Genomic DNA, 14,232 nt, shown 5'->3' on the forward strand with positions numbered 1-14,232 from the left:
CTTCTTTAAATCACGTTCTATTTTTCCTCGCGTTTTCGGTAACTCGACGATGACTGCAAGCATTTCGGCAAGTGTAAAAGAGACACGAATTCTTGCGCGAATTTTACGCAATTGCGTTCGTTCTGGCTGGTACCGGTTTCGCGCAAATATTTGACTTTGCTCGATTCTCGTCTCGAATTTTCGCAAATTTATTTTTATCTCGTCTCACGTTTTCGCGAACTCGTTCAAAGAGGAATGGAGAATTTTACGTTTCGAATGTGTTTTCTTTTTTTCTCTTGACTACAGAGAGAATTGCGATATCTCGAGATACGTTGCTTGTTTTCGAACAACCTTTCCTCGATATCGTTCACGATCGATCTGTTCACGTGATGACCATTGAGAATCATTCAACGTCTTCCTCTGTAAGATTCATAAAGATCCATTTTTGGAATTGAATGGATCATTGAGAAGCGCAGTAGAAAAAATTTTCCTATATTCAAGGGTACTGTTCGCGTTACGGATACCTCAATTGTTACAATTCGTGAAATTTTATTCGCGAGGTCAGCTCGGAAAATTGTGCTGAAAGAACGTCAGGCTATGTTACGTAAATTAATGACAAGCGAGCAAACGAATACCAAATACACGTGTTTTCAGCCGGTTGACCATGACCACGAAGCACGACCGTGGAAAAATAGAAACTCGACTTAGGTAAAGTACAAACGCGATTATCGGTTCGGTTATCGGTAATTGTTAATCCAGACTGGGTCATTTTTTATTTGAATAGCGATATAATTATAAGTAGTTCAAACGAAATAAGAAATAATATGTTTTTCAAATAACATGAAAACATCATTATTTGAAGTTGGTAATAAATAGAAAAAAAAAAAATATACTGATCGAATTGAGTATCCTCTTCCTTTTCGAAGTCGGATAAATGATTTTGATCGTTAGTTATTAGACTATTCAATAACGCCTGAGTCTCGATTAATCAAATCACGATTTATCGACGATTTCAAGCCTCTCACGTAAATTTCACGTGGACGTCTCTGATCGATTAATTTTCTCGATGTAATTGTAATGTACTCGTAAACGCGACATTCCTCGTTTGTTATTGTTTCGTCTGAGGAACGATTTAACGATTCGCGATGATTCACCTGGTATTTAATCTTCGTTTCTTAATTAACGGATTCGTTGTTCGTTTCTGCGTGATCGCGCGTCAAACGGAAACAAAAGGTTCGCCGATTAATTAAGCCCGACGTGTTCAAGGTGAAAATAATCGCTGCAACCGGGAACAAATTGTTTCCGTTTCTTTCACGCGTCCCGACGTTGCAACAAGGAAACGAATTTTTCTGCTTCCAACAAATGTTTGCTCGAGTAATAACGAGCAATTAACGCGGCCGTAAAGAAGGTGGAGGGAAAAAAATGATTTATTTATCTTATTCGTTACACTTCTTCTAGTTTTCTGAAAACTTTGCCAGACAGCAATCTACAAATTAGTACTAAAAAATCAATAATTTTTTGCACTCTGAAATTTCCGTTTCTTCTATCAGAAAGTGTCTCTAAATCGAAATCCGAAAATCGTGATCGTCTCTTCCTAATTACTCGAAGCAGTGCAAATCATCGATACAGGAAAAGCGTGTTCGTTCTCAAACTATGATAACGAGCTTCGAACTATCCTCGTTAATTTGTCAGACATATCATAACGGCGTAACACCGGTTTCCTGCTCTCGGCACGTCTTATCGGATCATTGCATTCGTAGGCAGTACGTAAAAGTTCATACCGGTAATCCTTGGCATACTTAGCCGGGACTCGTGTACAGAGCTACGTGCTTGCTCTTAATCTCGGTCGAAAAACCTGCTCGAACAATATGCGCGACACGTAGACGCGTGTGTATTGTGTGTACCGTACCTGCTGCACGCTCGTTTGTATTACACGTTAAAGTTGCACACCTATCCCCGCCACCGAGCCGTGCACATTCTTATTCCAGTGCTTCTCTCACGTTCCTGCTTCCTGCGCCAGAAAAATTGGCTAACCTGTTTACTGATGCAACAAAGGAAAGGAAAACGAAGCGAGAGCGGGAACGCTGAAGCGTCCGCAGCCGCAGACCCGTTGGAAACCGGAAGGGAGGGGCCAAAAGGGTAGCCAAGGGGCATGGAAAGGTTAAAATATGAAGCTATAAAAGACAGGACTGGCTTCTCGGTACGCGTATATATTTATACCGTAACGACACGTGCTTAGAAATCGGAGCAATTTTCATGCTTTGTTACTACTGGATAGCTTTTAACCCTTTCGAACGGAAAGAAAAGACGAAGAAAAAAGCGATCGATACCGTTGGGAAGAAACGAAAGCGAATTGAATGAATCGCGGACAGAAGGGTTGGGAAAAACGAGGAGGAAAGTTTTCAACGAACGACGAAAAGATGGGGGTGGGGCAGGGTGTACGAGACAAGACAAACTACAGATAACGCCAAGGCGAGTCGTTAAACGATCCAGAAGCGAGTTGACGGATACCAAGACTCGCTTTGGCCTTTATTTATCGCTTTTTCACGGGACCTTTAAAAGGCACGCGTGAAAGAAAATCAGGGTAAGGGTGTATGCGTTTCCTTCCTGTTGAACTTTCCATGTATGCACTCGGACCCTGCACCACCGAGTGTGCGCCCATGCGTGCTCCCTTTTATACGCGTGGCACACTTTTTATTTGATACCTTGAATGGCAAATACGGCACCGGGGGGACGTTGAAAAGACACACGGTGACCGTGCGATTCGATAAAAATACCCTCCCAAGAGGAAAACATCCCGCTGCTCGAAGAATATATTTTCTGCATCGTTTATATTGCAAATGAATGATACGCTGTTGGAACACCACCGATGCGTCCACTTTCTTTTTTCATTTCTATTCCACGCAACTTCGACGTATTTATTATAAGTTTATATAATCATTTTTTGCCGATACCGCTCTTTGCCGCGTTACGCAACGCGTGTTTTCATTTCAACGATATTCCCTCTGACAGGACCACCAAATTTATCAGAGAAACCCGAAAGGTTCCAAGCTGAAAAAGTTTCGAAAATACTTTAGACTTGCATCGTTTATTTGTAAAAAGTAACGATTCATTTATTATCGATACATACCACTGGAAAGATGTCAGTCTTCCCCAACGGAAATGAAAAAACTGGTGAACATCGAAATTACCCGAGATTACTGATCGAACCGAGCTTGAAAACGCGAATCTGAATAATTAATGAGCAAAACAACGATACCTCGCTGCCGGGGAATCGCAAGTTCGAACAAAAAGCAGCAATTGGAAATAAAACATCGCGGTTCGAAGAGTGACGCGTCGAATGAAAGTTTGATCGAATAATTTCAGCCCGCGAATCGAATCCGACAGAACGATTGGCAACTGTTCCCATCGTAATTGAAACTCCTTCCCTCTGTTACATGAAAGAAAAAATCATGAATTCCTCCCCGAATGATGGCCGAGCGTTCTGGGATCGCGATTACGCCTCGTCGGTCTTACCTCATCGCGGAAGTCGCGATACGAATCTACCTTACGATTTGTCGCGATCGTCTTTAGATAGCAGACTTCCTGCGCGTTTGGCTGCTAGCTCGGGTAAGTGAATCAAGGTTACCCGATCGAGACGCGATTAACACGTTTACTGGCACAGTGAAAACGGACGTGTGTAACACGGCACACTATAATTGCATTTGTTCAGAATACGATCGTTTCGTTTCTTCAATTTACCACGGACGTAATTGTGCTTGAAAGCATAATGATTGTTGCGTATCAAACGAGCGATTTCGAAGCAGCTGATTTGATGACATAAAAGTACTTCAAATTAGCACTTTTGTCGTATCAATTTGAAACTTACGATTTGAAAATAATTACTACGAAAAGCTTTCATTAATATTTTTAATATAAATAGACCAGACTTTCTATATTTCGTAGTCTGCCATTCGATATAGAGCAAACTGGTAGTATGCCGTACTAAACATTGACTGTTTCTACTGCAACGGCTGCCCTTGAACGGCGAAGTCTGGGTCAATCGAGATCCAGATTTACAAAATATATATAGGGGTATTAATTATAACTTTCGAACGAAAGAGTTTCATTGAAAATGAAAATAATATGGAATAAAGAATTAAATTAATATTGGGGTTCTCTCCGCGGTCCGCCGAGGGTTAACGCGTTAACTTCACAGTAGAAATACTCATGCATAATCAGACGCGCTATAATTATAATTATTTTTCCTTTCAATTATTCAATCATATTTTGCATTATCGGTTAACCAATGACCCAGTGACCTCATTATTGATGATTATCGCCCAATTTCCACTTCATTCAATAAACATTAATACGCAAGATACTTTTCATACGTAACTCCAAAAAAGAATAAGCTTTCGCGGTGCTCTATTTCCAACGTCCGCAGTCGTCTCGCGAGAACATCGAGATCGATCGGTCTTTTTTCTCTCTGGACCAATTCCGGGTCTCGCGAGAAGTGGCTTCCGATAACTTCCGTTATCAGCGTCGTCGGTGGAAAGCAAGAGCACAAGTGCTAGAGGAAAAAGTAGTAGATATACACGTATAGAGCACTTCGCGACACGTCGCGTCGAGGTCTCGCGTCCTTGCCAGTTTTCCCCTCCCGTCCTCGACTATAGTGGGATGTACCCCCACCATCTCGCCTCGGTGACATCCCCCACTACCGAAGTTGTCCCCCCTAATGCGGCGCGATATGTAAGAGGCCACACATGTTTCCCCGCGTTTCAGTCTCGCAGCGGCACTCGCGAGTGACGGTTCGTGTGACGATAGAAACGTGGACTAGGAATATAAACGTTTGCTCACGGAACGAAGGACATTACGGGGATACGCGTGTTACATATAATATATGTATATATATAAATGTATTAAATATATACATATATATATATCTTGTGAGAGTGTGCGGTAACGCGTGCGCGCAAAGGACGAGAGTTTCTTTCGTCCGGTGCTTCGTTGGAGAACTGACACGACACACTGCGAACGTCGTTGCGACAAGTAGCAACGGGACGTAGGAAAAATAAAAAAAAATAAAAAAAGACAGAGTTGTATCTTTACCTTCCCGGCGTTCGCGTCTTTCTTTTTTTACTTTTATACGTAACGCGTTGGCGAAACGGAGCCGCTATAACCTATTTTCGACGTAACGCGAGTCGGAGTGAGAATTACCATATACTTAGACGCGAGTGACAGCTTGTTCCTTAATTTTTTTTCTTTTTCGGAGTTACCGTCTATTAAAAGACGGCTGTGATAAATAAAGGAAATATTCGGTGACGTACCTTGCAGGAAATTACCGAGAGGAATAGTGGATAAACGTCCAATAGGATATTCCAAGGGTATTACGGAACTAGTGATCTTCCACTGACGTCACTTGGTGCTTTCGTGCTTCAACGGAGCAACCAGAATAGTGTGTTAGCTGGCCTGACAGAGACACGTGAGTATTGGAATCTCTATTTGTTTCTACGACGATCTAAATGTTTCCCTGCCATCGTTCACGGAACCGTAATCTACGCTTAACGATACGCGCTCGTACGCGCACACAAATCGGAACCTGTTTCTTTATCATTCATGTACACGCGTGTCGCACGATGGATAATTTATGCGAACAACGCGTCGCGATACCAATTCTACAACGTGTCACGCGAACCGACCGGTTCAACATTGTTCCCGCGCCGCGACAAAATGACCGCAGCTGATTGGTCGCTTCGACGATCGCAGCGCTCGATCGATCGATATCGTCGATTAACGAGGTGCGCGCGACGGGGCGGGAAACGCGGAACGATTCAAAATTTTCTAATCGTTAGATCACGTCTCGAAACGGTAACAATGTGATTGCAAACACTTTCGATTTGTGTGTACATCCGCGTCAAAGTTTCAGATCATGACAAATGATTAATTATTCATCAATTTTTTCCTGTAGATTTAATGTTTAGTTACCTTTCAAGAGCGTTATAATCAGCGCGTATTTTTCTTTACAACTGCGAAATAAGAATTTGTCAATCGTAAAATAATTAATTAGTTTTTTTTTCTGTGTCGTATCGCGACGCAAATTGTTCGAATAATTAATAGCTCTATTTGACATATCGACTTGAAACTTATTTCTCGTTATTTTTCTTGTTTGAGATATCGAGTTGAAACATTCTTAATCAACCGGTTCGAGAATTTTCAAAGTTTATTGTTATTTTCAATTTGCAATTTGAGAGTTGCATTTGTGTCCTCGAGGACGTCACGAGTCGTTTCGTTTTTTCTCCAAGGTCAACGCGGCTAGAACGATCTGGAGCAAACTAGAGTGACTCAGTTGTTACATTGAACAAACACGCCTATTACGACAAATTACATTAAGGTCGCGAGCATCGTTTTTTTCTTCTATCGTGAAAACGGCGATTTCCATTTTCGCTTGACGCGTCAACGATTCGCTATCTCGAGGATCAACGAATTAGGCGAGGGTTTAGTTTAGTGGGTCAAAACGTAGCACGGATTTCGTTTATTTAATTACTACACGGGATCGGCTGGGTATTGGTTACGAAAATAGCGCGGTAATAATAGCAAGGTCGCAGACACTACTCGAGATGGCGTGACGCATCAGCGAACGAGTCGCGTTTAACGAATTAATTAATTCCAACGAGTTGATAGATTAATTAACCGTAAAAAAGCAAAGTGTAAACTTTCATGTTTACACGGTTATTCCCACGACACTGCTTTTGTTTATGGCAATTATTAAATTTACCCACCGACAAACTATATTTTGGCTACAAGTAATCAAAATTATAAATTAATGAAAATGAACTGCATCCATTGCCAAATTTAATTTAGCATGAATTAATTGCAGGAATTGAAAACTCCATTTATTATCTCTCTGTGATTATTGAAACAACTCTGACGTATTATTCTCTACATCAGGGAATAAAAAAAAAACACACTGAATACTTAATCTCATTATACTTTCATCTGATCCAGCTTCAAAAACGTCCGTATATTTCCATCGGACAATAAAGTTATTTCTGGAAACGATCTACCTCCGCGTCATTCCATTTGTATCCCTAAAAAAAGAACGAAAAATACGAAAAAAGAATCGTAACCATCGAGGCTGTTTAAATAACAACCACGCGAGTCGATTAATCGTCGTTCCGTTTAATTAGCCATAGTTTGTAATCGTTAAAAATTGCAGCGATACAAATAACCGTTCGACCAAACAATTTTATCGACAAACGTTTCCCCCTCGCTATCTCTCCGCTATCGTTACGCGAAATCGTTTTTCGAACGATAGCAATCGCTATTTCCCCGTGGATAGCGGGTAGTTTGAATTTTTTCGCGATTCGAGTCACGCGAATCGAGGAAAACAGAATTCAATAGTCCCGTCGATGATAGAGCGAAACGAAAAGGATGGAGAGGCAAACGAATTATCCAACTCGTACCGTCCATCGAAATCGGATTATCGTCGATTCCTCTGCACCCTCGCGCACCCCCGCCCCTCGTACGTCACACGAGAGAGGGGTGTATCGATTTTCGAGGCTGTGTACCAGCAACTTATTTCCCTGCTGCCGTAAACATTCGGCCCTAAGCATTCGTCCCGTGGATTAATCACGGTTTAATTGGAAAATCTCCCTCATCAAATAAAGCTTTCGAGGCTCTTACAAACACGACAGCCCGATTTCGACACCAAAACCACCCTTCTCTCTAGGGTGAAAGGTCCGAGAAAAGGGTGCGTTTGAATATCCTCGGTCCTTTCGAATCATTCTGAATGAGTTTAAAAATTTAGAGGAGCTTCAAATATGTCGGATGATAGAAATATCTTGAAAATGGAAAACCACCCCCTCTGTCAGAATCGTATTAGCGAGGGTTCGGGAAATCGTTTAGTAATTAAGAAGGTCGCGTAACGTTTCGCCGGGCCGAAAATTAATATGCCGTTATTGAAAAGCGAGAATATTCTAGACGGTAATAAATTCTGTCTCCGACGTTTCTCCGCGACGAAGGAGAGATTAAACGTAGTCAGGGTGGAAAAAGGAGACTTGGGAAGGGATTCGCGGGGGTGGTTAGGCAACGGGTTTAGTTGGGTATAAAATCAATCGTGCTCGGTACGCAGCAACGAACTCCACGCCTCTTTCGTAATTAGTGTCCTCTGTTAATTATCGCGCGACGATTCGCTCGCCCCGCGGACCCTTTCCATTATTGCCACGGCACGAACACCCCGGAAAAGCGATTATTCGAGATTGCCAGTGCGTTTCGACGTGATTAACCGTGGCCAGAATAGCACACCCTATTTTGAGAATTTTTTAAATGTACTAATTAGAAATTACAAATATTAACATTGAAATATAATCTATAGGTATTTAGTAATTGCCCAGAAAAGTAAAAGAGAATTTCAAGTCTTTGATATGGAATTTAAAAAAATTCTAAATTGAAGTATTATTGTTTAGGTGAAAAATGAAAACAGAGATTGGTTTTTCACGGTCTATCTTCTCGAAAGCCGCATTTAACAGAGAATAGATTGAAACAAGGAACCGTGAAATAGAGGGAAAGCAATTCGCTTATATCCGGACTGGACAGTAGTTTCTGCGAAACATGTTTCAGTTAAATTCCAGAAAAAGATCGTTCCATTTCTCGCTAGCTGACCCTGTTGTTTTCCGTAGTGAACAAAAAGGCGTACGCTAAAAAACATTTATTCTAGTAGATTTTCCTTTCTTTTTTTAAATCCTGTACGGTAGAAATTAAAACGCTCTTGTTTGTTCGTTCATTAGAAAACAATTTCATTAAATACATCAATCGTAGCCTTTCTTTTTTCAATATTGATATACGGATTTAAATTGTAAAAGCGTAACAATCAAATTCACCATTTTACCCGTTGTTTTTACATTTCCGCTGACCGATCTGAATCATAATCAAAATTCAATCTCGGCCAGTTTTTTCCACGGACGTCGGCGTAAATTACCGTAAAGAAGCGAACGTGGAAAAGCGTGAAAATACGAAACACAAATTCTTGGAGGGAGAAAAAGGGGAATGAGTTTCTCGCTGACGCTACAATTCATCCTACCCCGTGGTCGAAATAAATTTCTCTGGCACATTCGGCGTTTACTAGGCCATCAAACAACCCCGTGTAGACACGTTTTACGAGGGAACGAAAGAAAAGTCGAATTTTCACCGCTTATATACTTTTCCTCTTTCCATTCGTAAAGTCGACATGACGTTTGTTACCGTTTAACTTCAACGATAAACCAAGACACTTCCGTCAGATTTTTAATATATATACTTAATTTTTCATCATTTTTACTACTAACAGGAAGGATGCGCTTTGCTAAAAGTAAAAAGTTAAATCCTTTTGTCGCGATAATGCGTGTCTTTTGTCAAAAGGTAGCGTTAATTAAAGGCGACGCCAGGTCAAAACCTGCCTCGCATTCTCTACGCCGTTTGTTGAAACTGAACAAAGAACAACAAACAGTCCCGTTGCAAGGAAACAGTTATAAAAGTTGCAGCTTTTTATTGAAAATTATGCACCGTTAACCCTCTTGTTTTGTAACACCAAGTCACACTTATGGCACGGGTCATGATTCGAATATAAGAAACATTAGTTACAGTCAGGAGTTCTCCTTTATTCAATGGATAAATAAAATTAATTTCATGGTTTGAAAGATTTATTCCTTTTTTAATATCGTTTTATGCTAGTTTGTTATATAATTTCTCGAATAAATAAGCCTGGTACCACGTGTGAAAATTACATATTACAATTTAGTTGTGCTTCCATTCGTAGAAAAACGCTGGGTTCTGTAAATAAATTTTACGGTCTGATGAATTTCTACCTTTTTCATAAAGTTTAATTTGTGTACACGTTATTTGAAAATATTTAATATAGCGTGTGTTGGTACCTTTCTCGTCGTGTTTAATTTGCAATTTGTATCATTTCAAAGTTTTCAATGTAGCAGTTTCCTTTGAAATTAATAAGTTCATTGATGGATGCATAATGGCATGCTTACTACCAGTCGGAACATTGTTCGTGAGGTTCCTTTGCAACTGTTCTCCATATTGAATTTCAAGTACTTCATTAATCAGACAGAACGATTCGTTTTACAAGCAGCCTAAAGAACGAAGGGAAAGTTCTTTGTTTGATCGTCAAGGCTCGTTGAAGTTGATGGAGAAAGCAGTGACATTTGGTAATAATGCTTCTTTTTCAGTATTCATCATCCGTGACCTCCGAGAACTCCGTTTGACATATCGTTTTCCCCCCGGCTTGCTTTCTCACGACAAAACACTTGCGATTCTTAAATATTGCCCGTAGCGTGTCGCGACCTTTACTCGAACCTTCGCATTTCCTAGTCTTTCATTCAGTCATTTCATTTCGTCGCTTTCATCGCTCTTTAATCAATTTTTTGATCTTTGTATCGATTCCCACGAAATTTATGATCTTCCTTCAAGGACTGAATTAAGATTCCTGGGGGCCGAGGCTATCGAACCTTTTTAAAGCTTTAAAATTTATTTTAAATAAAATTAAATAACGTGTATAATTATAAAGAAAATTAGTAATAGTAGAAAAATGTGATTCAGTATTTTTTGACATAGGAAATGGAAGGTTTAAAATGAGGCCCGGGGTTGTAACCTCCCTTAAACATCCCCTTGATTCGTCGCTGCTTCTTTCCCAGAACTATGCACGGGAATCGTACAAAAATTCCATCGTTTTTCGAGCGGATCAAAAAAATATTATTCCGTCGACGAGGATGACTGAACAAATTTACCCAAATGTCTGAAATAATACGTATAAATGTGTTTGCGCATCGTGTTCTCTTCGATCCTCTTAACGATTATGATGAAACAATAAAATTTTTGTTTCACGGTGATCCACGGAAATGTTTAACGTTCCGAGAAGGAAAAGATGAACTTGTTTACAAAGGAAAAATAAGGCGCTGAATAATGTAGAATATTGTCTTGTTTTGTTGTGGAAGCGTTTTAAACGATCGCTACAACCGCGTTGCATTAGGATCAGCATGGTCGTGTGACGCAAGCGAGGTTTATTGATTCGCAGAATCCAATATAACGAAGCCAAGCGCAGAAGGGGTATCTGGTATGGTTTTATAGGCCAGCAATATTGTTTGCAAAAAAATCGTCTGTGCTTGTTTGGAACGATTTCGAGTATATTCGTTATTCGTCAACGATTGTCTCGGTTTCATGGAACCATTCGATGATGTTCATTCGTTGAGAAGAACGAATCTTAACAACGTAGCTGTGGTATTATATAAGCAATTATGAAATAAAGAAACTTGGTGATGCATAAAACTTTCAGCTTCCAAGTATCCATAATGTGTAGTCGGTGGTTGACGAGTAGTCGTGTCTGATTAGTTGCGGTAATCTTCTACTTGACGCCTCCAATTCTGTATCTTTGGTTGCAGTGCATACTGTGAATAAGTAATTTTCTTTCATAATTAAAGTTCTGTTAACATTCTATTACCTATATATTATTTCCTTGAAGGTTGAATCGTTTAACACCGGGTCGTAGGTGATTCGCGTTATTGATTTAATCGAATGATTGAATAACGATGACAGGAAGAAAATTCTGAATAACACTGAAATTATATACTGAAATAACAAATAGAGAAAGGGATCCTTTCAAAAGTATCTTCGCTCGACATAACAGAAGGGAGGGGCTAGTAGCAATTACTTCGAGCTTATATATATTTGATAACGCAAGCATGGCACAATGAAAAACAGGGATGTACCCGGGTACGGGGCCATGTTTACCGTAATAAATTTCCATGCGACGTTATTGCTTGTTTCGAGCTCGTTACCGAGCTGTAACAGCTTTTATTTCACCTTGGATCTCGAGGCCAGTCAAGAGGGGTTGCATTTTTCGAGGGTGGCACGAAAAGGGCGAGGTACGGCCAGGGCTCGTTAAGGGCTCTCGAGAAAATGACAGGCTTGCCAAACGAATCTCGAGTTGCCCTCTGTAGTTCAGCGTAATTTTAACCCACTCCTACGACCTTACACATATGTACATACATATATGTACACTATCCTTCAAAAGCACTGCCAGTCAATATTCTCCAAATTTTTCAAGTAACTCTATTAGGATACGTATCCTTTTATTATTATACCTTAATTATAGTAATTGCATTTTATTACCAAGGGTGATCATAATCAGCCACCATTAAGTGGTTACTGATTAACCCTCGGATGGCGGACCATGGAGAAAGCCACAATTTTAATTTAATTTTGTATTTCATATTATTTTCATTTTCTAACTTTTACTAAATTTCTAAATTTTAGATGAATTTTGTAACATTTTTAATAAATGAATTGTTGTTATTTCCTTGCTGCTTTCACAACATCGTTACACGTTTAACGATGGACGAATATTTTTGCGCGATAGTGTATGTATGAACGTGGATCGGGCAACCGTGTTTGCTTTGGCAATTTCGCCTTGTTTTATCGCTCCGCCCTGACGCGTACTGGTGCGATCAAAATTACAATATTTTGCCCTGATTCTCGACAAAGAAACATTTTCTGCAACGCAACACCGATACACGAAGGGTTTGATCGAGTTTAAAGATGTACTTGTTTAGTTGGAACACTTGGATCGTTAACGTTTGTAAGGATTGATCGTTCTATAGAATTGGTCGGGGTTCTGGGTCAACTACTTTAGCGCAGTTAACCCCCTTAGTAGCTCTAAGGGGGTTGAAAGCGTTATACGTGGAAATGCAGGCAACCGTAACAATTTCGCTTATAAATCGATAGATTGAATCAAAGGAATAGAAAATGAAATTAAAACCTTTTTTTAATATTCCATTCAAGAATGAAAACTTTGTTAATTTTCCTCTTTTCTCTTATTTATTTTTATCTAAAATTAATAATATTGACTTGAATCAAGACCCTGTATAATGGACGTCGATGGACAGTTTACTCCATGTCGTATAAAAGTAAAAGTGGATCGGATAAATGGAGGAAAATTTTCCAATAGAGCAGGTCAGCACACGCTTGTATCGTGGAATGTAGCTTAGTAGTGTGTCGGATGACCCAGTGGCCCGTTTTCCATACGATTTACACGAGCCTCCAAGTTCAAAGTGGTCGAAGCAAGTCGTGCATAAGCATTATCGGCTATAGTCAGCCAGGTGCTTCGCATCCAGTTTAAAACGAAACCTTTCGCTACCCTGACCGACCTCGTGACAGCTTACAAAGAAGACTGTTATAAAAGTTTCGATAATTACAGGCTATACGGTTCAAAAACTATCGTAGATACAAGAAAAGTTCTTTGGAAAAAGTTTTATGGTTTATACGTCAGAAGGTAATTGGAGGACGTATTTCGATTTGTACTACTAGTACGGCTCCGATTCCTTTGGTTTTTCAGTAGTCAAACCTTTCACAATGCCGGCAACCTTGTGATGTGATTTAGAGTTGCTTAAAATTTTATTGAAATCTTTCTTTTACACTCCATCAAATATACTCGATAATTTTAGTAATTAGGTTCGCCAATTTAATTAGAGATAACCTTATTATCTCCAACATTATCATGATACTTCAAATGATTTATAACTTTGTTAACATTTCTTCCTCTGCAGTAACTCGTTTACTGTTTGCTCGATGCAGATAAAATCGTAACAGCTTTTTGTCAATTACGTTCTCGCGTAAAGATTCGCGTTATTTCGTCAGAAACGTGTAAATACACATCGTCATAAAAAAACATCGTCGCAATTTTAATGTTGTTCGATGATGTTTGAACAATTTGCAAATCTTATCGCGTCTCCTGACCGAGCGAACGAATTATAGGTGGCAGCAAGATCAAAGCGATCGTAAAACGCGAAACGTTATGAGATTCTGTTCGGTAAACATACTGGGTTGCATCGTTGATAAGCTTATTGATGGGATTTCGCTGATTCTGTTATCATTGCGACGCTACGTGCTCCATACATGTTTGATTAGATCGTTGATAACTAGTGTTGTCACTAGTGTGACGCTAGTGTTGTTTTTCACTCGAAACTTCTGACGTCCAATTAAATTACCAATATTTTGTCGTAATTATCAAAATGATTTAAATATTGATTCAAATTTTCCCGCGTGAATATGCACGAGTGGTGGGGAGTCACAAACCTATATGTGTGGGATTCTCTCCCCTCCATCGTCATTCTTCCCGGGGTCTCCGACAGAGTAGGATGGGAGTCCGTGGAAGGGAAACGACCATCATTCCCGAAACTATACAATTACCAAATGGTATTGAAATTATTATACTTTATATCTTCCAAATGA

General features: G+C 39.8%; 1 protein-coding gene across 4 annotated transcripts in view; it reads left to right on the forward strand.

The window, feature by feature from the left end:
* The window catches only part of LOC117605341 (uncharacterized), a 66,172-nt gene that overhangs the window by 29,156 nt on the left and 22,784 nt on the right, over positions 1 to 14,232 (forward strand). For 2 of the 4 annotated variants that reach the window (XM_034326575.2, XM_034326576.2), the window contains one exon: positions 5,296 to 5,443. The exons of the other annotated variants lie outside the window; for them this stretch is intronic. The gene's annotated coding sequence lies outside the window, so the exon portion shown is untranslated. The remainder of the gene's footprint in view (positions 1 to 5,295; positions 5,444 to 14,232) is intronic. 4 annotated transcript variants of the gene reach the window in all.

Source organism: Osmia lignaria, chromosome 3 (assembly GCF_051020975.1).
Source record: "Osmia lignaria lignaria isolate PbOS001 chromosome 3, iyOsmLign1, whole genome shotgun sequence".
Lineage (NCBI taxonomy): Eukaryota > Metazoa > Arthropoda > Insecta > Hymenoptera > Megachilidae > Osmia > Osmia lignaria.